Source organism: Rhea americana, unplaced genomic scaffold (assembly GCF_003343005.1).
Source record: "Rhea americana isolate MKP2758 unplaced genomic scaffold, rheAme1 scaffold_286, whole genome shotgun sequence".
Classification (NCBI taxonomy): domain Eukaryota; kingdom Metazoa; phylum Chordata; class Aves; order Rheiformes; family Rheidae; genus Rhea; species Rhea americana.
The window spans coordinates 611,275-634,104 of record NW_028186408.1 but is presented as its reverse complement, the minus strand read 5'-3'; the positions used below and the strand labels follow the sequence as shown (position 1 = coordinate 634,104).

Genomic DNA, 22,830 nt, shown 5'->3' with positions numbered 1-22,830 from the left:
GTGTGTCTCCTCTCAGCGGCTGGATGGTCAGTTAAATGTATCCAGCTCCAGCTGTTGCAGGCTGCTCACTGCTGTTGCGTGGTCTGTACCAAAAAAGCCAAGTAGCTTTTCCTGAGATTTTCCCTTTAGCACATTCTGATGATTTAGTGAGTTGATAATTAGCTCAAGGTTAATGCATCAACAAGCAGGTATATTCTTCATTTACATAGTCTTATACTTCTCATGCGTGAATCCGTATCATGCTTGGTGAGGGCAATTAAGTTGTCTACTCACACTTGTATTTGGGATGCTCAGAGCCTGTACCCTAAGGGGAACCTTTGTTGTTGTATTAAATGCAGAGTACTCTGTAAAGTCATTGCAACCCAATAGCATGTTGTCTCAAAGAACTATTAAAAAAAAAAAAAAACAAAACTGCCAGTGTAAAAGCTGACTAGCCTCTTGAATTGTTTGGTCCTAGAAAAAGGTGTGTTTGATCTTTTTGCCACGAGTCATCTAGATTGTCTCAGATATACTTGTGGGTGGTACAGTCACTCTTCTCACTGTGGTATGTAAATACAGTCTTAAGCAGCATACTTTTTTTTGCTTTTCCTCCCAAGTAGCTGATGGATGGATGGATTTTACAAGGACAACCCAGTTTACATTAAAAAAAAAAAAACTTCCATGCAAATATACCATCTCTGTCTCTCTAAATTGAGAGGCAAACAGATGAGACTCTGATATGTGCTAGCTCTGAAACCAAGCTGTTAGAGGGGGGTTTTAGGTTTGGATCAAAACCTGCTGGTTCAGCACACTCTATTTTATAAAAGCAGTGAGAAAGAGGGCTCAGGAGAAGTCAGCTTTTGAGTCACCTTTGAACTTGTAGCATAGGAATTAAAAACCTGTTGATGTCTTTATTATAGTGCAGGTTATTGATAGGGAAAGGTTTCTCTACAAAGACAGAAAAAAAACCATTTTTTTTCCATGTTCCTCCGAGGTTGCTCATTCAGAGAAAATGAATAAAACAGTTCAGGTTGGAATGGATCTTTGGAAAGCACCTAGTCCAGCAACCTGCTCAGAACAGGACTATATTCAACTTTGGGTCCTGTTCTTTTATGGATCACATTAGAATCTGTGATAAGGCAAATAACCTCCTGCATTTACTAATGAGCTGCAAAATTCCAAACGAGACCAGGGCCGAAGACGTTTCTACTCTGTCGGACAGTCAGAGGTTCCACACGCTTAGGTAAAACATCCTGTTTGTCCTCTCATTTTCTGAAGAATTTTCTGTTTCTGGAATGGATTCACTTGAATACATCTTGTACTTCGGCTGTAAAGGCAGTTGTATTCTGTTTTGGGAGTACGCAGTAATACAGCTGCTGGCAATTTCTTCAGTAATTGATTTTTTGGGGGAGATTTGCTTGGCACAGCATCTTTCCATTCCATTGCCTCTCTTGGAGGAGAACAGAAGGACTTTTGCCACGTCTTCATGAGGAAGGCTCTCTTCCTGAAACAAAGGAGAGGGAACAAAAAATCTCATTTCTAGAAGTAGTAGCTATTTATGAAGTTGTTGTGGGACTGACTGTAGCACGCTGTTGGGGTACTCAATGGCTCTGTCTTCTGTAAGAGGAGTAYGCGCATTACAGTTTGGTTGTCTGTCTTCAGTCACTTTTGCTGTGTGCACGTTCTTCCTGCTCACCTTCTGGGAAACTGTAGCACTCCTGTGAAGAGACTTTCCAAAGAGGGATGTCCTTCTGCAGCCGAGCATTGCTCTCCATAAAAAGTGCAGAAGCAGGGGTTGCACAGCTTTTACTTATGTTTCACCTGTGCAGATCAGGCACATTGCGAGGAGCTTCCCTGAGGTCTGACTGTGCAGCACCTATGCTGGAACTCAGTCAGAGCAAGCTATGAATTATTGAGTATTCTGATTCAATAACACAGGAGAAAAATGAAATGCTGTTTTCTTCGGTGTTGGAAGATTTAACCCAGTTTCTTATTGTGAGATACAAATTCTAAAATGCAATCATTATTTAGTCCTTCAGATCAATAGAGTTTTCCTTGAGATCTAACTTAAACAGATTTAAATTTTACTTTTAAAGCTATAAAGAAAGCTTCCTATATATTTTGACACATTATAATCCTCAGGAGATAACATTGTATTCAGATTTTGCATTCAGATTCTTACTCTGTGCTGCCTTACACATCCTGACTAGATCTCTTATGGTTCAAAAAAGTGATGAAAAATCACAAACTTTTTTAAATTTCAGGTTATTTATTCAAAACAGATCCAGTTCATGGAGGACTGGAACTCTTCTGCAACCTAGTGACTACTTAAATATATGCATAAAAAAAGTATGAAAAGTTATCAAAAATCAGAGATTTAGTCCAGCTGATTTGTTTTACATGGAAATGGGAAATTAAAGGCATTCAGTATGCTTTAATCAACCTGCATCTAATGAAGAAGATACAGACTGGCTAATACTCTCTATGCATGGTAATTTCTTGTGTGTATATTTCTTTTCCGCTTTGATCTAGAAGCTGGCAGCAGGTTTTCTCTTTCTTGATGATATTTTCTGAAATCTTAATTTCGTTAAGGAGTTCTGTGCATACTCTGAGTAATCAGAAGCCCTGTAGTCCACAGGTGAAGACAAACCTGAGGAAGCCAGAGGACATTCAATAACAGATGTTAAAGCCAGCACTGAAAGCAGCTGCAGTTGCAGAAGACTCTCTTTAAACCTCCAGAAAATGTAAATGATTCATCTGGTCTCTGCTCTTGCTAGCATCTTCATTGCCACAAAAAACTGTGCAAACTGTGAAGTTAAGAGAAGATTTTGCTTTCTAGGCTACAGTTGCTATTTTAGTTAAAAGAGCAGCCAAACTGCTGAGGTAGGGAGGCTGACTTTTCTTAAGTTGTAATCAATTTTTCAAACAAGGTATCCCAAACTCCTGTATTTTGGAATCTGGTTGCTGGAAGCTTATGTAAGCTCTTGTATTTGTCAACAGAGGCCATGGAGTTTCAAAGGCCTTTAATGTAATCTTCCTTTTGAAATTAAACTTCTTCATTTTCAGAATTTATCCTTAGGAACAGTATCTGAAGACCTGTAAAGCAAAATTTTATTTGTCCAGGGAAGATCTATGTGGAGTGAAAAGTAATGGGTTGTAACAGATCCTTATAGATACTGTGCATGCAGGAATGAGAACACTGCATTCAAAAACACCTACCTGTTCATGTTTATCAGCATGGATGTCTCGTCCTGATCTGGTATGCTCTGGCGATGGTGTGCTCTGTTGGTACAATGCTGTTACGAAGGGAGAGGCGCATCTGGTGTAGCTCACGTTAGTGGTACAGAAGGACGGAGAGCGGGAGGTAGGTGAGATGCTGCGTAATAAAGTTCCAGCTCCTTCAGAAAGTGGCTAGCTGGCCAGGGCTGGCTTTCTGAAGGGTGATGGGGAGTGAGAGAAGTTACAACAGAGGCAGCAGCTCTGTTGTAAATATCTCTGCCATGTTGCAGGCAACCATAGTGCTGGAGGTTCACACCACAGCAGGCACTGCTGAATGATGCGGAGCCACAGGTGCATGACTATTGTCAGACCTAGCTCTAGCTGGCTTGCTTATTTTTAGGTGGCAGGGTGCACCTGCAAACAACTGTGGCCTCACACCTGCCCTACACAGGCAGAGAAAAAGCAGAAGCCGCATGCTTGCTGCTCTGGCAATAAGAAAGATAACTGGAAGAGGGAAGACAAAAAGGCAGGAAAAAAAAAAAAGAAACACTTGATAAGGAAGCCAGTAGGGGTCTAGCAGAAATATGATGTGGATGGACATCACGATCAAGTATAAAGTATAAATTTACCTGTTAAATTTTCCTGAACAAATTGAAACTGTCACAGGGATGTTGGAGCAGGTCAGTGATTAGAGTTGTCTGGCAGTGACAGTTTTGATTAAACCTACAAACCATGAAACTGCAGCTCACAGATGCTGTTCCTAGTTCTGTCTCAGTGATATTGAGCAAATGTCTTCAATTTGTTGTGTTTCAGCTTTGTTGCCTATAAGACCAACCCACCCCAGTGTAGAGGAGGCAGATTTACCTGCTGTGGCTTCTTTTCTCCTGAAGTGTCCAGCTAAAGAGCTCCATGCTGCCTGCATTTGTTTTCATACACTGAGGGAATTGCAAGCTATTGCTTCCTATTGCTCAGACATAATCTTAGCCAGGCTTTGTATTCATTCAAAATTTAGGTAAGTTTCCCCCTTCTTCCAATTTCCAAGGGCGAAGAAAAGAATCCTCAATGACATTTTGTGTTAAACTGCTTTTATGCAGCGGTAACTTGGCTGTTAAACGCACATTCTCCCGTGTTTTTTGTCTATACCTTCTTTGCCATGTAACTTTTAAAGCGCTGCCTTCTCTTTGAAGGAAGTATTTATGCTAAGTGACTTTTTGAATGACTGTCTCCTATAATCCACAAGCAGGCATAGCCACTTCAGTACTGCTGCTTGCATTAATGCAGTCAACTGAAGCAGCCCAGAGCTTTGAAGTAGGAAGGGTTTTACATGGGCCACGTGTGGTCTGTGTGCCTCGTGAGAGTTCGGTGAAGTTCAGATATCAGACTTTTCTGCCATTTTTCCTCTACGGAACATTACTTTTTAGCAAGGGGAAATGAGGCCACTGCACCCACCTGTAGATTGTTTGCTACATTTGATATTATACTGTCAAGAAAATTCATGGTAGCATTAATATGTCTTACTGCTAGGTAAAGTCAGCAGTTTTCTGTGTTCTGCAGTATGGTGTGTTCTGTCTCTTGCTCTCCTGAAAGTTATTTGTGGCTGAACACGATGCATCCTGCTTAAAAAAAAAAAAAATGGTTGGAAGAGGAGAAGTAATACTGGGTCTAATCACATCAATTTTTAACATAGCCAACTCCATGCTTAAGCCCATTTTCTTTAGTGAATCCTGATACTCTGAAGAGCAGAAGATAAATTTCAAGGACCATCTTCTCTGTTAATATAACTCCTTGACTGTTAGGAAGCAGCATAGAATCATAGAGATCTGAACTTAGTTTACAGTAATTTGAAAGTAGTGAATATATAAATGCAGTGTTTCTGTCAAAGTTTTTTGAGCTTTTCTGCCCATCAAAATGAAGATAGACTTTTAAGTAATCTAGCCTGTAACAAGCAAAAAGAGAGTTGGTAAAGGGACTGCTAAACACACAGTTGTACAGAGACTTGGTCTATTCTAGCACATCCTGATTTCTGTTTGTACTTTGGCAATTTAAACTAAACCCAGAATAGATATGATATTCCACTGTATTCCCTATTTTTGCTGTGCTTTGTAGACAAACTCATGAAAAAACTGAGCTTATGTATCTGTAACGGCACGGGAATTTTGTTGTGTAAGTACACCCCGCGCATCTGTCCTGCCCATAACTCTTTTCACTTTCACCAGAATTCCAACTCTTAAGCTCCACCAAATTTTACTCCTGACTGCTGCTGTTTTTCTTTGAAAGTCCTGAGATTTGGGCCAAATGCTCTTCTAAGTGTTTAAGGTAGCACAGAACAACACATACTCCACTTCACTCCGTATTCCTGTTCGTAAAGCTCCTGGAAACCCACTTTCTGTTCTTTGAGGAATTTTAGTATTATGCTCATGGACCTTTGGTTTATGTTCATTGCAGTGCGTTGCTTCAGGTATGTTACGAGCTGGCAAATCAGTTGGCATGCGTGTATGTATGTATATGTATATATATGTATGTATACATGTGTACATTAATTAGTGTAATGCTTACTCCAAACTCTTTTTAAAGTAGCTTCATCATAATCTAACACAGTAGTCATATGAAAAATAATAYGATAGTGTGACTTCATAAATATCTGTACATGCTTTCTGTGTTCTAGGAGGTTGAAATATGCGTGTTTCTGGCCCAAACTACATCTGGTGCATGTCAGTTGTAGTCTAAGGAATTGCTATAGAGTGTCTTAAGATGCAGCTTCATATTACAGCCAATCTAACCTAAGCAGTATTTGCCACTGAAAGGAACAGTCTCATTCTTCCCTCTTACTCATACCCACATACTGTTCCCTTGGGTTAGATCTTGCACTTGTGCAACTGTGTGCAGAGTTAGTTCAGCTGGTTTATCCAGTGAGAGACTAACCACACCAAAAAAGAGAGAAGGGAAGACAGCCTACCGTTGGATCAGCCACCTGAACCAGCTTGGCATGCGGCTGGGTCTGATCCAAGGGAGACTGAAGGAGCTTGTGAAGATGGGATATGCAGAGGAGGAGAGCTGGAGCACCATTTCAGTGGCAATATTCTATTAGATCTGCTTAGCTGTAACAAGAAACAGCACCTTCAAAAATCAGAAGTGATGGTTCCTTTGCAGGCCAAGGAAATGGAAGCACACTGCTGCATTTGATGTTTCTCATTTGCTTGCAGAGTGGACAGTGGGTTAGATTCTTAGTTTGCATGAGCCAAACTGACCTTACTGAAATTTTCTAATAACTTATTCCTTTAAATTAGGTTGTGATTATTATCAAAATGTTGCTCTTTTGTAATACTCAGTCTTGTGTCATACATATGTAATAGGCTTTTGAGTTTGTTGTTTTACGCTGAAAGATAACTTGCCAGCAGCAAATGAAAGATAAAGACTTTGCAAAGAAATCATTGTGCCCTTTTAGACTCGAAATAACTTTCAACTGGGTCTGAAAAGGCCAGGCAAAACATTGACAGTTGCAATTCAGTCACATTTCACACAATATAACTGTATCTCCCATTTTCTCATAACTAGATAAAGAGTTACTATAAACATGTTCTTTCTCCATGCAAACGATAAAGCAGTTGTCGTTCGCGGGATAAAGGAGGAACTCAGAACTGGAACTTTGTGACTTCAAATGTTGTAGGATATTTCAAGACAAATATTTACTGTTTGGCTGTCTGTGGCAAAAATAGAAAGCTTTTTGCTGCAGATACTTTGTTTCAGAAATCCTATCATTACACTATTTTCCACACTGAACATATTACAAACATGTGCTTTAAAAGAAAGAAAGAAAAAAGAAAAGAAAAGAGCTTCCTACCTAAAGGAGTATGGTTATGGATCTGTTTTGGAGAGATACTAATTCTTCCTTTACAAATTTTCTCAAAGCCATTGATATATGTTGATCTTTTTCAGATATTCACTACTTGATTTTTACATATTTTTGCAGAATTTTATTTTGTAAAGGCCTTTGTTCATGGTGTGGAAAAAAATATGGTGAACTCTGAGGGACAGTAGGTCAACTTTTCATGAGCCTTGAATCAAACATTTTATCAAATATGTAAAATTCAGGACTGTACTGTATCACATTTCATACTATCTTGCTTAATGCTCATAAAATTCAGTGTGTGCTGCACTTTCATAATGCATATGGAAAAAACACGCCTCTGAAGAAGTGTAGCATTAGGCTGGGCAAATCGAGCAATTGCATGAATAGTGCAATTATCCTTTGGGAATCTTTTTGATTGGCAAAATAAATATACTTTCATTAAGTAAAAARTTGATCTTAAATGGATAGAATTATTGCCCTATAAAGAGATTTTTGGTTTGAGTGTAAAAAAACAGAGGACAGCCATTTGCAGGGACTCCCCTGGCACTGCCTTTCTCTGATAATTCTGCTGTTACAGGTTCATGCTACAAATAATTTTCTGTCATGTTTGGTTATCTTTGCCACCTTGAGCAATCATCTCAGTCTGCCTGAATGTGGACCTGAAGAATATGCCATTAAGCTTCCTAAAGTAGCTCTTTGGAACCGTTTCTTGGAAGAGTCCTATTGTCTCTGCCGTGATCATTCTTCACTTTAGATCCCATGTTGACTGCAGAGAGAGCTACTGTAAAGCAATTTCCTCATCAGCTAAGTTAGAAATCGTCCCTCCTTCATGCTGCTAAAAAACACTGGATGAGTGGGCAGAGAGCCTAAATAAGAATTCTTAATTATCTGCTTCAGTAGTGTGTTTTCTTGCCCCTTACATGCAGAGTCACCTTACCTTTTCTCAACTGTTTTGGTGTTTCTCCCTGTAACTCTTGGGCTCTGCTACCTTCCAGAGGAGGTCACTAGACAGATTAGCCCCCTAATGTATTTTGGTGTGATGTGGCAGTTTATTTTTCTTCATCTTTTCCATCCCAAACATCCTTTCTACCTTTTTTTTCTCCCCAAAACATAGCAATATGTTGAGGCAGGATTCTTTTTCTGGTGCTATTTGTTTACACCTTCCAATGTTATTTAACAGAGCCGTACGCCAATTAGACACACATTTCTTTTTCCAGTTAAAAGAAAAAGAATCCTTCAGTTCTATCCCTTTCTTATTTGTCAGTGGTAAAGCTTCTCTGAGATGTTTAGAGGGAGATATTTTAAAGTTAGGAAGTCCAAAATTAAATTTGTCTGCAAACTGTGAGGGAAGAACCGTAGGTTCTTTTACTGTTCTGTTCTGAACAATGTAGACTTGCATCTAGTAATGTTTGGTTTCATCTGTCATTAATGTAATCTGTTTAGAAAGGAGAACTGTTAGATCTGTTAGAAAGCAGAGTAGAACTCTGCTGTGGTACCTTGGGAAGATTTATTAATCTGACATTTAATTTCTAAAAAGACACATCTGAGGTGTGTGGTGRTGTGCACGGTCTCCTGCCAACGCCTGGTTTAGCCTCTGCCTCCGTTGCTTGCTGCAGTTATCTGCAGGGGAAGTGAAAGCCCGTTCCAGGTTGCTTTGATTAGAGAGCTTCCCACAAGTGAGCGAAATGGCTATAACTATATTTAAGTGTGAAGTGTGATATGAAAATTCAACTTTAATATAATTTATTCTTTTGACTGCTGTTTTTCTAGAGTAGTTCTTTAGGGGCTTGTTCTCCTGAGAGGAGCTGCTGTTGCTTAAGTAGATAGTTGTGTTGCTAGCTGGCACGGGCTGGATCATTTTCTAAAGCGCCTGTGTAAGCTCCGTTACAACGTATAAAGCAGTGAGAATATGGTGACTGAAAGGAATAAATGTTAATACTGTTGTAGGAGTTTTTACCTAAAGAAGCTCTTAGGTTCAGTCATGCAGACAGACTAGTCTGTAAGCCCTTTTCTGCTGATGCGATCAGCTGCATCCAGGCTGTTTGCTGAGTTATCGATATAATTCACCCTGCAGTCTGCACGCTCGTGGAGCTGGGATCAGGTTCTCGCTGACAGCTGTTTTGGGTTGGATTACCGGAGAAATCACATACCCTGGCAGGGTCAGGGAGCTTGGCTTTCTGTGCTAGTGCAGCCACATGGCTACAAGCTCCTTCTCACAGGCCCCGGCTGTGTGGTTTTTATAGGAAACACACTCCTCCTCCTGGTACAGAACAGAAAAGGCAAGGCTGGTTAGAGAGCCTAGGGGAAAAGCTGGAGATGCAAGTACCAGCTAATTCACACACGTGTAGTCTATGTGTAGAAACGAAGAAGCTCTCAGCAATCTGGAGGATGATGAACCGTTAGTTAAATTTGTGCACTTTTGTAGTACCAATGCTTTGTTTAGCAAGCTTGCATTTTGCTGACTGTGGTGCATTAAACCTGATTGCTGAAACTGTCATGTAGTTTCTAGCTATTACCTCTGATTTTTCGGGTCATATTTTATCTAATAGTCGGGTTGGTGGGTTTTTTTTTTTTTTTTTTTTTTGAGTTTTTCTTAGGGACCATTCTGCTCTTACTTCCTCATGTCCAGGCCCTTGGTTATCAGGTTTCACTGGTAGTGTTTGTTTCAAGAAGATATTGTTTAACCACCTAAAATGTGACCTTCCTTTTCTCTTTTTTTTTTCCTTTTTATTGCACATAATTAACTGTTATAGCAAGATAAAGGGAAATTTGACATTGTTTAACTTGAAAATTTGTAGTGAAAAAATATTAAAAAATATTAAGATTTGATGAAGCGTATATGTGTATACTCTATATTCTGAAGATTTTATAAATTTGGATGGTTCAGTCTTACCAGTCAATGTAAGCTACCAGATCCTGACTCTGAGACCTTCTCCACTGACAGGACGTCTCCCAGGTAGAAGTCCATGCTGTATGTATTGGGAAGAGGCCATGAGAGAGACCACTTCTCCGTGTGTGACTGGAGTAGATTCTTGGCATTGGGATGGTGTAAAGGTGGCATTTAGCTATTACAGCAGCATTTGCCACCTGAGCAGTCATTTCCTGTCTCTGTTCTGTACAGCTGAAACAGTGCCATACAATCAAATATCATAAAAAATACTCCCCAAGGAACTGGCCAGCACTGTCTTCTAATATGATGTTAATATGCAAGTGCTCTTCTTCCATTTTGTAAGAGTCTCCTTTACAGTTTAAGGATGCTGTATGTAGATATTAATTTTGCAAGACCAGTATAATTCACTATTGATGAATGACAGTCTGATGATTGGGTTCATTTGGCAATAACTCCAATATTATATATATTGAAGAATTTAAAATGAATCTTGAAAGTCATAGAATGACAGAATCATTGAGATTAGGAGGGACCTCTGGAGAGGAATAGTCTCCCTGCTAGACTGAGATTTTGAATATATCCAAGGATGGAGACTCCACAACATCTGTGGGCAATCTGTTCCCGTGTTTTATCACTCTTATGGTAAACATTTTTACATTTTTTTCATGTGTTTAAACAGAATTTCCTGTATTTCACTTTCTGCCCATTGCCTCTTGTCCTTCCATTGAGTACCACTGAAAAAAGTCTGGYTCCGTTTTTGCACCCTCCCATCAGATATTTATACACATGAATAAGATCCACCACCCCCCACATACAGAGCTTTCTCTCCTCCAGGCTGAACAGTCGCTGCTCTCTTAACTGCTCCATGTATGAGAGATGCTTCAGTCCCTTAGTCACCTTTGTGACTCTTACTCACTCCAGTAAGTCTATGTCTCTGTATTGAGGAGCTCAGCACTGAACACAGCACTCCAGAAGTGTCTCACTGGTGCTGAATAGAGGAGAAGGATCACCTCTCTTGATCTGATAGTGACACTTCTCCTAATGCAGTCCAGCATGCTGCTGTCCTTTCTGGCCATGAGGGTGCATTGCTGGCTTATGTTCGATTTAGTGTCCACCAGAACCCCAAGGTCCTTTTCTGCCAAGCTGCTCTCTGGCAAGCTGGCCTGCTGCATTTGTGGGTGCAGACAACACCTATTGGTCTCCCTTTGTCCATCAAGCCAGTCATCTGATTGCACAGGGCTATCAGGTTGGTCAGGTGTGATTTCACTGTTGTAAATCATGCTGACTGCTCCTGGTCACCTTCTTGTCCTTGATATGTTTGGAAGTATTTTCCGAGAGAATTTGCTCCATTACCTTCACAACAACCAGGGGGAGAGGCTGACCAGCCCATAGTTCCTCAGTTCCTCTTTCTTGACCTTGAAGATAGGAGTGGTATTTGCTTTCTAGAGTAAAAAGTCAGTAATTTGAAGGCAGTGACATTATTTATGTAGCATCCTTCTGACTTCTTCTAGGTTTAGTGTATTCCTGGCCTCTATTATTCAGACTCTTCTTGGTTATTTTTAGTTCTGTTAGATGATTCCATTAAATGGCTGCAGTCATATATATGTCATGCTTAGGAAAAATCACACATTAGGGCAAGATCTGCAAGTGCAAAAGAGATTGTTATGGAGCAGCCGAGTCCTCTCCACAGTAGTTGGGTTTATATGATAAATGGCATCCTTCCTCTGCTAGTGCTGAATAAACTCTGAGTTACTGTTAGGGTAGGCTGCGTTCTAGGGGAAGTTGAACTACGCAGATTAAGCTACAAATTTAGGAGTCAGTAGTTTGATACAATTTTCAGTGCTAGTTTTTTGTTCTTTCCCTCCTTTCTAATCTGAAGGTGGGAAAAACAACAACAACAACAAMAAAAAAAACCCTTTCCCCCTCTTTACCAGCAAAAGCCTGGAGGCTTTTTGCGATTTTTGTTTAGTGTAATTTCCCAGTGGTGCCTTCGCATTCTTGTGGCTATTTTCAGTCTCAGCTGCTTACCCCACAGTGTTTTTAAAGCTCCTGGACAAGCATCCTTTCATGCTTTGCTTTGAGTATAGCAGAGTTGTATGTAAACCTCTTGTGGGCTCCCTGTTAAATCTGTGAGAAAAACTGAAGCAGAGTTTTTACTGTGGCATGGTCCAACACCTTTTCCTTCCGTCTGTCCCTCCCTCCTTCGCCGACCTTTGATGTGATGGTGAGTGGGGCCTGGGGCAGGAGCTTGCACTCCCCCAGACTGGTTATTTCTGTGTTGTACAGGACACTTCTGGAGAGGTGGCCCTGTTGTCTTTTAAGCCTCTCTGGGATACAGATTGTGGCACTGGTTAGTCTTTTGGTTTTGATTGGTAAAATACTTTTTGTGTAGTCACCAGGGTAATGTAATCTTGCATCTCCTTGTGTAGAATAACCCTGTTTTAAGACTTCTTTCACTTTTGATTTTGTATAGTGACAGTGAGAAACTCCAGCTGCTCCAGCCTTTCTTTTCACCTTATTTTTTTCATAGACTTTGACAAAGAAATTAACTGTAACTACTGGAAGGTGCAGAGGAGGGAATTTCAGTAGGCAGTACAGCCTGGGGGATTTAGATGCCCTTTGGTAATTACTGCCTGTATAAAGCAGTTGCAGTAAACAGCTCCATTACAAATGACCTACGTTTGAATTGGTGGTGACTGCACAAACCTTCATACTCCTTAAAGATGATCTTACTCAGCCTGAATTCGACTGGGAGCCGGACAGAGAGCCTAATATGACTCTCGAATTTATTTAGCATTTGTTAGCAGTTTTTTAAAAATTAACTTTAATGATATCTTTCCTTCTGGTTCCCCACTCCCTGTTCTCTCCCCTGAAGAACATGAATGTTAATTGAAAAAATAATGTCAGCTGAATAGGTATAGTCTTACTCCTTTCTTTCCTTGCTTACATCAGTGTAACATTGACTGCAGTAGGGGAATAAAACAGCAAGAAAGCAGAGAGCCAGCAACCCCTATGGGAATGGCTGGCAATCCTGCCCCTAGACACACATCCTTGTTAATGGAAAGTTTCTCACCCAGCAACTGTGCTGATAGGGAAAGACAAGTTGGGTTGACCTCTCTAGTCACATCTCATATGAGCAGTCGGCACAATGAGGTCCCCTCTGTTGTCACCTGTGCATGGTGCAACACACTGTTTGGCAGCGGGTGAGAAGGGAACTGCAAGGTGGAAGGGAGCTAGAGGAAGCAAATGGTAAGGGGCTGCTGTCAAACACTGTTCAGCCGTCAAACTCTCTTCGCAGAGAGAGACCAGGTATGTCTGTCCAAGCTGTTTGTACGTCTGGTACATGTTTTTAGACTACTGTGACTGCGTCTTAGGTTATGGCCTCCTCAGATCACCTTTATATGAGTTACTGAGACTTTTAAGGGTTTCCAACAGTGTTTCATATCCAAAGTATGTCGCGCACTTGCTTTTTAGAGTATCATGTGTAATCATTGTGCTACTAAAATTTTTCTAGTATATTTAGTAGTTTGTAGCGGGCACCGCACAACATTGGGACTGTTTCTCTAAAAGTGGAAAAAATAATAGCCAGAATCTAAAGGACTTGGTACTTTTGTCAATAAGACCACGGATTCTAAATGTACCTTTATAGGAATTACTGCAGGAGAGGCAGTATTTGTAAGTAATCTAGCTACTTGGAGACTTCTCTGGTATAGTGACCAATACGACTGTGGAAGTGTTTTGGTTGTCATCCTATCCCCAATGTGCAGGAACTATAGGCAATGATGAAAAAGTTCACAGAAAGGAAGTATTTTGATCTGTTTTAGATTGTTACTGTACTTGGCTCCTGTAGTCGTGGACTTTAATTAGGTAGTGACTTAAATATCACTTCTGAAATTTTGAAGAAGTTGCCTCTGACGGTAATGATGAAGTTGTGTGGGTTTTGTTTTGGAGGCTTCGGGTCCTAAGCAAAAAAAATGTTTCTTCAGCTGCTACTCCTGCAACCTTACCCTCAGATCTCAAAACTACCCTGGCTTCATGACAGTGCTCACATAACGGTGTAATCTGAATCTTGAATTTAGCTCATGCTGACATCCAATATCAGCGTAGTTTGTTTCACTTGCCTTTAGCTGCAGTAGCCTTTGTAGCTCTAGAGAGAGTGAAGTAAGTTTAAATCATGGAACTATTAGAAAGTTTTTCCCCTTCTTCCTACTTGACTGGTCCTCAGATCATTCCAGCAGTTTCATAACTTCAGTTTCAGCACAGACAGATCTTTTAAGGTACTTATTCCCATTGTTGGACTGCACCTTGTTTTTAAAAATAGGAATTGAATTAATGTTGTAACCCAGGAGTCCAACAGAATGAGAGAGTTTAAATAAAAGAGTTTTGATGGTGACACGGGTTTTAGGAAAGATGCAGAGTCCTTCATGCTGGTACAGACTGAAAATGGTTACTCAGATAGGAGGGGAATAGGAGAAAATACTTAAAGTGAAGGGTTAGGATTAACTGTTTCTCTTAGAGGGCTGCAATAAAAGTAAATAATGATGCAGTGTTTCGCATAGTATGCTCCAGCTAGTATGTAAAAGAGGGCAGGTTTTTTGAAGCTTGTCTAAATATAGATGAAATGCCAAGAAGATTTGAAAAGAAAAACTTCACATTTCTCTAAAAAAAACAAGGAGCGTGTATAACATGCAGGGACTGTGTTACCACAAAAACATTGCAATTTATATGTCACTCTTTTAAGTTAAAATCATCTGTATATATATATTTTAATCTCACTGTGTACCAGCTCCTATCTGTCACTGTCTGGCCATGTGTTTCAGGTTACTGAGGATTACCAGTCTAGAATTTCTTTTACTTCCTTCTGAGTAAACCTGATTTCTAGATTAAACCAGTGCTCTGTTCCAGGAGGTAATTACCTGACGGATTAAATAGCTTGTGTGTAGAGAGCATCATTGATGTCTTGGCAGCCTTAGTAGTATTTCAGCCAGAGGCTTGCTGCGCAGTGTTTTAAAGTACTGTGAACCTCTTATTTCTATTGATTTCATTCCTAAATAACTATCAAATAGTATTTATATCACATTTTGTAAACAGGGCAGTAAATTGCATTAGATTTTGTTCATTATACCATGGAAAAACAACTCTTAATTTTCAAGTGGGCTCAGTGGATATTTTGACTGAAACTCCATCTGCCAGTGTAGAAATTAGTTCTATTTTTGACAACATGAGACACTCTCCTGCAATTATGCAGCAGAGTTGCTTCTGAGCGAGTGTTTTCATGGCTTACTTTTGACTGTCTCCTGGGTGACGTTTGTGTGCGATCTTCCATGTATACTCTTTGTTGTCTTACAACAAAGCCGAGCTGTCCTCAGCTAAATCAAAGGAGAGTTTTCATTAAAAACCTGTGAAAACAGTCCAATCAAGAAGCAGAAAGCAACTGGGTACTTTCAGAAAAGTTTTATTGTCTATTTTGGAGGGCAGTTTTTGAACAAGGAGAGTAGTTAAGCAAGCAGCGTTGGTATGATGAGAAGGCAGGACTTGCAGTTCTGCTCTTTGGTACACTACTGTTTTGTTTTATAATCTTTCATGAGATGAATGCTTAAGTTTGCACAGCTGGAAAATGGAGATAATGCATTTGATGGAAACTGCTGTGTAAATCCAGCTATTCTCTTTTGACTCCCAAACATCAGTCAAAATTAACTAGGTTAATGAAAAATATTCTGCCTTAACTGTTTACCAGGATAATTTTTACTGAAAAATGAGGTGAGTGACTCAGGCAGCAGTTGTGAGTGAAATGATGTCAAGGAGTGGAGATGGACAGTCTCTTCGGCTGGAGTAGATGCTGCCTGGAGAGAGTACAGATCTAGTGGCTGAGAAAGATGCTGTCTTCACTACTTAGTTTCTAAGCTATTGCTTAAAAATAATGGAAGTTTAAGAATTTCTCTCTGAGCTAATTCCCATATTAGCAAACTTGCTTTAGTGCCAACTCAGTTGTTTTCTTTTTCATAGCATTGCTGTGTAGCCACAAAACCTTCTGGAGCAGCATATGCAGAAAGCATTTGTGTGCTTATACAGCAATCATGGACTCGAGCGGGGTTTTAGAAGTGCTCTTCAACAAGGTGCCAGTAGCAGTGGCTCTGGAGCGGCCCAGGCAGCCCTGTGTTGTCCTGGCATGTCTCTGTGCTACAGTAAACACTGCTTAACCAGCTGTTTGGATAAGTGACCTTATCTATGTGGGCTTGTTGTGACCCAAGTGGTCAGTAATACAGTAAAGCAGAGCCTATAAAGTAAAATGAGAGTAAGAATGAATTATTTTCATTATTTCAGTAAACCCTTAGAATGTACCAACGTGAGTTAGATCAAAACTTCCTTAATTCATTGTGACCAATTTTTAGAATGTGCTTTCAACAGACCAAAACTGAGACATCTGGAGTTTTCTAATAACATTAAAAAATAATTAAAAAGGCATAAGGAAGGAGTTGCTTTCCAAATATTCATCAGTATAAAACTTAAACCAGTGTGAGAGAAAGGAATAACATGATAATTTTGGAGTATTATAGATGGATCAACAATCTTACTTTTACTATGGCTTCTGCAAAAAGTTACGCTCTCAGTATTAAGTCAGAGCATGCTTGTCCTTAGAACTGCCTGTGCAATCACTGAGCAATGAGACGGGGCAAGAATCCCTTTTGAAATTCACCTCCGTTTTTGATCTACTGGCAGGAACTGCTAATAAAACAAAAGGTGTACTCACCAGCTAAACTCAAAGTGTGTCATTTATTTCTCAGAACTGTAAACCCAAGAGAGGTAACAATTAAATCAGAAAACCAAGCTTGTGTTTTGACATTGAGGGGAGGAGAAGGAAGAACAAGACACTTGTGTTTTCAAGCCCATCTTTTGTTCTTAACAATTTGTCTTAATACTTCTGCAATTCATGCACCTATTAATATTTTATTTTTGTTTCAGGTCATTTTTCTCTCTTTAAACAAGTGCCATTGCTAATGTTGCTATTTAGCAGGACTGCTCAGCAAAAGCAGATTCCCATCAGGTCGATGGGAATAATTAGCAGATTGGCATCTGAGGCTGAATCCTAATGTGCCGTGCTCAGAACAGGTTGTAATAGAGCGGAATTTCCGCTAAAATAGGAGTGTTAGAAATTTATCAGACTACTGCTAAGCAGACAATTATTATAAATCTGAAGAACATCCTGATGTAGATCATCTGTGCTTGTGACCTGAAAAATTACAAGAGAAATATACGGCGTGTTATGTTTTAGATTTGATACCCACCTTGACTGAATATAGTGCAGACAACCAAGCTGATTAGCAATCAGCAGAACATAATCCTTGTGAAAACATGCCTGGTGAATAAATTAACATCTCTTAAGCATAGCTTCCTTTTTTTAGGGTAAATCTGCTTTGAATAGATTGTTTGGGAACATGGCTGTTGTATCATACAGCAGTAAGCTATGAAAGAACTTCTCTCATTTCTCCTCTAGAAGAATAGATTTCCTCTCCACATAAGTCTCCCGAAACATACAGGTTATGCTTAGTATGCTTATTCAGGGGAGAGAAGCCTTATCATGGTATGTTTTCCCCAAGGGGCTTATCCATGCTGTTGTCGGAAATCTTTGGGGTATTCTCGGCCCTTGGTGCTTTGTGGAAGTACCCTTGGCTGAGGAGGACGAGAGGGGATCTTTCCAGGCTATATACTTTTCAGAAGTATATACTTCTGAAAGCTATATGCTTTACCCTTTGTCCAGCTGCTGAAGGACTGAGACCAAATGTGTTGTGTATTTTAGCCATGTTTACAGTCAGCCAGGTCCTTCCACTTTTCTCTGATCATGCTAACTGTAATAGGAAATCTTAAGGAAAAAAAAAAWTAGAATTTTGCAAGTTGCAGCAAGGAACTGATAGGTGTTTCTTTTGCTTCATCTGGGACCATGTAATTCATGAGGCTTCCGTGCTGTCTTCAGCAGGCAGGACTTCAATCTGTTTGCGTTTAGCTGCTTAACTGGTAATAGGAATCTGTGAAGATGTTCATGTTGCAGGCTGCAGGGGATCGTGATGTGAGGTTATAGCTGCCACGAGCTCTGGCAGAAATGTAGTGTGCTGTTTGACCTGATTGCTTAAGGAAAATATGAGCTGTTTTCAGCACTACTTTTTTTCCAGATCACTTTCAGCTAGACAGAAAATATTTTCCCCTTTTGGTTTTATTATTCTTCAGAGTACAAAAAGCTCACTTCAGATGTGTTCCGGGTGGGGGTCAGTGCTGCTATTTTTAGCAGACGGTAGCTCTTCGGCAGTGCATTCATGTGATGAGGGAGTTGCTGTTGCTTTCTCAGACGTGCGTTCGGGGCTGCTGCCAGCACACGCGGGGTAGTGGTGCTTCGTGTTGCAAGCGCTCGTGTCGTCCGGGCAGGACGCGGTCCCACGCTGGAGCGRGTCTCTGCTGGCAGCGCCCTGCGAGCAGCATGCTCGGCCGGCGCCGGGGCGCCAGGCTGGGCTGCCGGTGGTGTCCGCTCCGGGGCCGGCATGGAGGGCTCGCTGCCTGCCTCTGAAACCGTATGTCACGGTGCTTGTCTCCTTTCTCCAGCACTGGCGGTACTGCGGTGGTGAATATGGCTACTTCGCTGAGTAGAGACATGAGTAATCAGCAAATGCCTCGGCTCTGCATTTTTGTTAGTTTCTGCTACTAGCACTTGCTTTTTAAAACTCAGTTTCTCCAGTGCTACCTATTGCAACTCTGTAGGAATGAAATTCTGTAACTTCAGTCCTTCTGCTGTGACACTGTATCAGATTTCTTCACCTGCTGCTGATCTGTAATAAGCAATGTTTGTTGCTCAGCTTGGRCTCAGTGTTAAAATATGGAAAACTGGTTGCGCTGCTGTTGTTCGTCTTCTAAATATTTGTTCTGTTCTTACTGTGTGGGTAACTTCTGTGCTGGGAGAATCCCTGTGTATGTAACAAAGCTGCATTTTGAATAACATAGTGATTAGACAAGTCCACATTTTTTGTATTTATAGTTAGGGCATTTTTAGTAATGGAAAGTGAATTCTTCCTGGGGGCTTTGAGGTCAGGCTTCCCAGTGGTAGCCCTTGACCAAGTATTCCTAAATTTGTCACTCACAGCACAGAATGCAGACAATTTGTCAGGAGGTGTCGTGTACAGATTTAGTGAATTGTAAGTGCAGAGGAAATGCAGCTGATGATGTATGATGGCTGATACCAACTTTTCATGTTGCATACAATCTCTCTAGCACCAAATGGTTGTGTTTTATCAGGTAATTAAAGTAGTTTATTTCTGATCCCTGTAGCAGAGAGAATAATGGTGAATCCCATAGCAGTTCTCCTCCCTCAGCTAGAAGAAGTTTTGTAAATCTTTGGGTTGCTGACAGTGCTGGSACTTTTTACCTCCCCATTTATGTTGTGGTACTGTATCCTGTAACCGTGTAAGGATTTTTCTACGCACAGTGGGAACTAAGTTCATTTCGTGTGTTATGCTTAATCTTCTGAATGCAGGCTTTGTTCGACCAGGTTCTGTTTTGCTTCGCTTTGCGATCTGCTTTTTAGTGGGGCAAGGGCTCGCGCGGGCTGCCGCTGTGGAGGTTACAGCGGGTCAGCCCGCTGGCTGCACGCGKCTCCAAATTCAACTGCAGCGTGTATCAGGAGAGGTTGGAGGGGGAGTGGTTAGGAATCAATGGCGCTCCATAGGAATGAAACCGGGAGAATGGCATACTGTATTTGGCCTGCATACTCTTATTCCGAGAGGACAGAGCTGCATTGTTGGGACAAAGAAAAGTGAAAATACCAAAAGCATTTAAACTGTTTTCTTTTTATTTGGGGAGCTTTTTTCTTTTATTGAGCTCTGATAAGTTGCCAGACCAGAATGCAGAACCACTTAAAAAATTTGAAGGTGAGCTGAAAGTGGAAAGTCCTGACTTGTCAGATTTTTGCTTTTTGCAACTTACAAGGAAGAGTTTTTGTATTTTTATATGAGACAGATTATCAAAGCTAGGCTAAGGTGCCTGGAGAAGTAGTACGAAAGATAAGTGACAGCTGAGCTATTAAAAGGAGAAATTATTTTTAGTCGATATGTTTTCAGCTTTTTTTGTGGTACRTGTTCAATTTCAATGAGAAATACTTTGGATTTTAAAAATTCAGCTTTCTTGTGTCTTCAGTTCAGTTGCAAATATTTGGATCTGTAATATTTCTGCAACAAAAATGGAAAAGATCAGATTTTCTGATGTTTGTATTCTTACAGTTYAATGTGGGTTAAAGGGAAAAATTTGTGTGGCGGAAAGGACACTTTATGTGAGCCCTTTCATGAATTGTGAATGAAAAATGGCACAGGGCTACATTTAAAAAACCTTTTGTGGATCATCTACAAGGAGGAATTATGTATTTGTTGTTGAAAACAATTCTGAGTTGTGAGATTTTTTTTTTCTCCCTAGAACAGACTAGTGTTTGCCTCTTTTTCATACTACTTTGATGTTCCGGTTTCAGCATGGCCACCAAGATGTTTCGGGCCAGGACAGGGTTTCTTTGTTCAGCAGGATTTGTCTCCACTATTCAAAACATGCAGCTTCCTCACACTGACCCAAGCTATTAAATTAGCAGAATATTGTCAATTGGAAGCTTCATTATTATCCTTGACTCTGAGAAAATAGTTGTTAAATAGTCAGGGCAAACAGCGGTTCATTTTTTACAGAACAAGGGCCATATCCTGAGCAATTTATTAATCGCTAGTTAGATTTGCGTGTACCCTGGACCAGCACTGAGCACAGGGGCAGGAAGAGTGGCAGGCAGGTGGCACACAGACCAAGTGTTCTGACGAGGCAAAGGCGCGCTGAGGATAGTCTCTTGATGAGGAAATGACACAGTAGGTTCAAGGGATGTTTGCCACAGTTTTTGAGTGTAAGAGTGAAAGTAAAGGTGCTAGCTATCAAGGCCAACACTAGATGAGAGCACTTCTGGAAGAAGAGTGTTGTCTAAAAGAGCAGACCTAGAAGTAGCACGTTCTTCAGGTGTCCAAACGCATAAAGCAACACCAAAAGTTGGTACTGTCAATGGGAGTAAAATGGTATTCAAAATAGTGRAAAAAGGTTAAAGAGTGGTATCTTGCCGAGTAGTTCATTGATTTAAAAGTTTAATTGCATAGATTAAAGTGAGAAATGCAAAAGTTAATGCTTCCTGCTTTATCAAGAACTTGTTTCCAAAAATATTCTCAATTTAGCAATTTCTCTTCTGTCAATAATGCATCTACTTTGGATTTCAAGTCATGTATGCTGTAACCTGTAGAACAGTATTTGGAAAGGAGATGATGATTTAGGGAAGTGTGATGGAGAAAATGAAAATAACCTGAAAAAACAAACAAACAAACAAAAAGTTAGTTTCTGTGATAGCTAATTGCCTTTATAGACTGCGGGAAGGGATAGAATTTCCTGCTGTCTCTCAGTGAACTAGGCTTGAACACATCTTGAGATCATTTGATGATCATGTGGCTTTCTGCTCATATACGATGGGTTGGGATGATGTAATTTCATAAACTTTGGGATAGGATCACCGTGAGCAAAGTTTGTCAGAGCTTGTGACTTTTGGAATTAATTCATCAATTAAGTCTTTCAAATTATTCTTTTTTTTTTCTAAAGAAAAGAATAAATAGGATTGTTGTGTGCCAGTCACCGACTTCAGCATGACCTCTTTCASATTGTGAAGCCTGAGCGCACAGAGAAACTGAATCCGTAGTTTGTTCAGGACTTACCCTGAAAGTTGCAAGAGCAACAGCATTTTCTTTTGTCTGAATTCTCCATATAGCCYGAGTCCTGCTCATAGCTTTCCTTCACATCTTGGGTTTGTGGTCCAGCCTAAGGGAGCCTTCTCCGTGCTGTCTTTGTGCAGCCTATGGCGCACGGGGAATCTGCTTTCCTCTGTGATGTTCTTGGTTCTGACTGTGTATCTTAATTGAGAGTTTACTTCATAAACTGTATTATGCAAATCCGGCAGATGGGCTTTCTGAATGTTGTGTGCTGATATCGGTGAGTTTCATTAGCTTTTCTGCTGTAAGGATTTTTGTAGAAGTTTTAGAAGTACCAGGTGTCCACACGCTGCCTCGTGTTTTCAACTTTGTCACTGGCACGTGGCCGCTTAGGACCGCGTCCAGGGTCTCTGCCGTGCTTCGAGGGGCGTCAGCCTGCCATGGGGAAAGTTGTAAAACCACCAAGAAACTTACTGATGGTTTCATTTTATTTTGCTTTTCTAAATTATCTAATAGGAAAAAAGTGTGAGAGGATGAGGTTTGCTAGTTTGAAAATCTAAACAGTGTGATAACCAGAAATAATTGATTTGATACACGGAAATCCAATAAAACTGAAAGCTGACAAGTGAGATTTTGTTAAAAGGAAATGAAAGTGAATTGAAGCATGACTGCCTGCCTCTCCATCTTGTTACTAGGGAAAATGTGRCATTACAGCTAAAAAGTTGGAGGGGGATCATCAGTATCGGTTCGCCTTGCGCTGGGCACCGCGGTGATTTACATGCYGGAGTGAAGGAACTGAGGAATGAAACCCCAAGCCTACTTGGCAATTTTCCATTTCATAACTGCAGTTTTTAGGTTGCAGTGTTATTGGTAAACTGAATCCTTTGCACAGACTGGGCACTTTGCCTTGGCTGTGGTTTCTGCTGACCTGCAGTAATGTCGCGCAGTGTGCAGACGGCCGGCGGGCGCACGGCCATTCGGGGCGGGGGTGTGCAGGGCCGGCAGCGGCACGGGGTGGTGGGGTTGTGAGGTGCTTGGGTGGCCATTGGGGCGGCCAGTTGGGGCRAGGGCACAAGCTTGGCAGGGTGGTGGGGCGGAGGTTGGGGTGGACGTTGGGGCAGGGTGTGAGGTGGTGTGGC

General features: G+C 40.8%; 1 protein-coding gene and 1 long non-coding RNA gene across 4 annotated transcripts in view; one reads left to right on the top strand and one right to left on the bottom strand.

Moving 5' to 3' along the window:
- TMCC1 (transmembrane and coiled-coil domain family 1) overlaps window positions 1–22,830 on the top strand; it is a 120,294-nt gene that overhangs the window by 57,654 nt on the left and 39,810 nt on the right. The gene's annotated exons all lie outside the window — the stretch shown is intronic.
- Window positions 20,486–22,830, bottom strand: part of LOC146593657 (uncharacterized) — a 4,046-nt gene continuing 1,701 nt past the window's right edge. Inside the window, exons 2-3 of the long non-coding RNA XR_014896341.1 lie at window positions 21,698–22,126; window positions 20,486–21,294 (exon numbers count right to left, since the gene is read on the bottom strand). This is a non-coding gene — a long non-coding RNA (uncharacterized LOC146593657). The remainder of the gene's footprint in view (window positions 21,295–21,697; window positions 22,127–22,830) is intronic.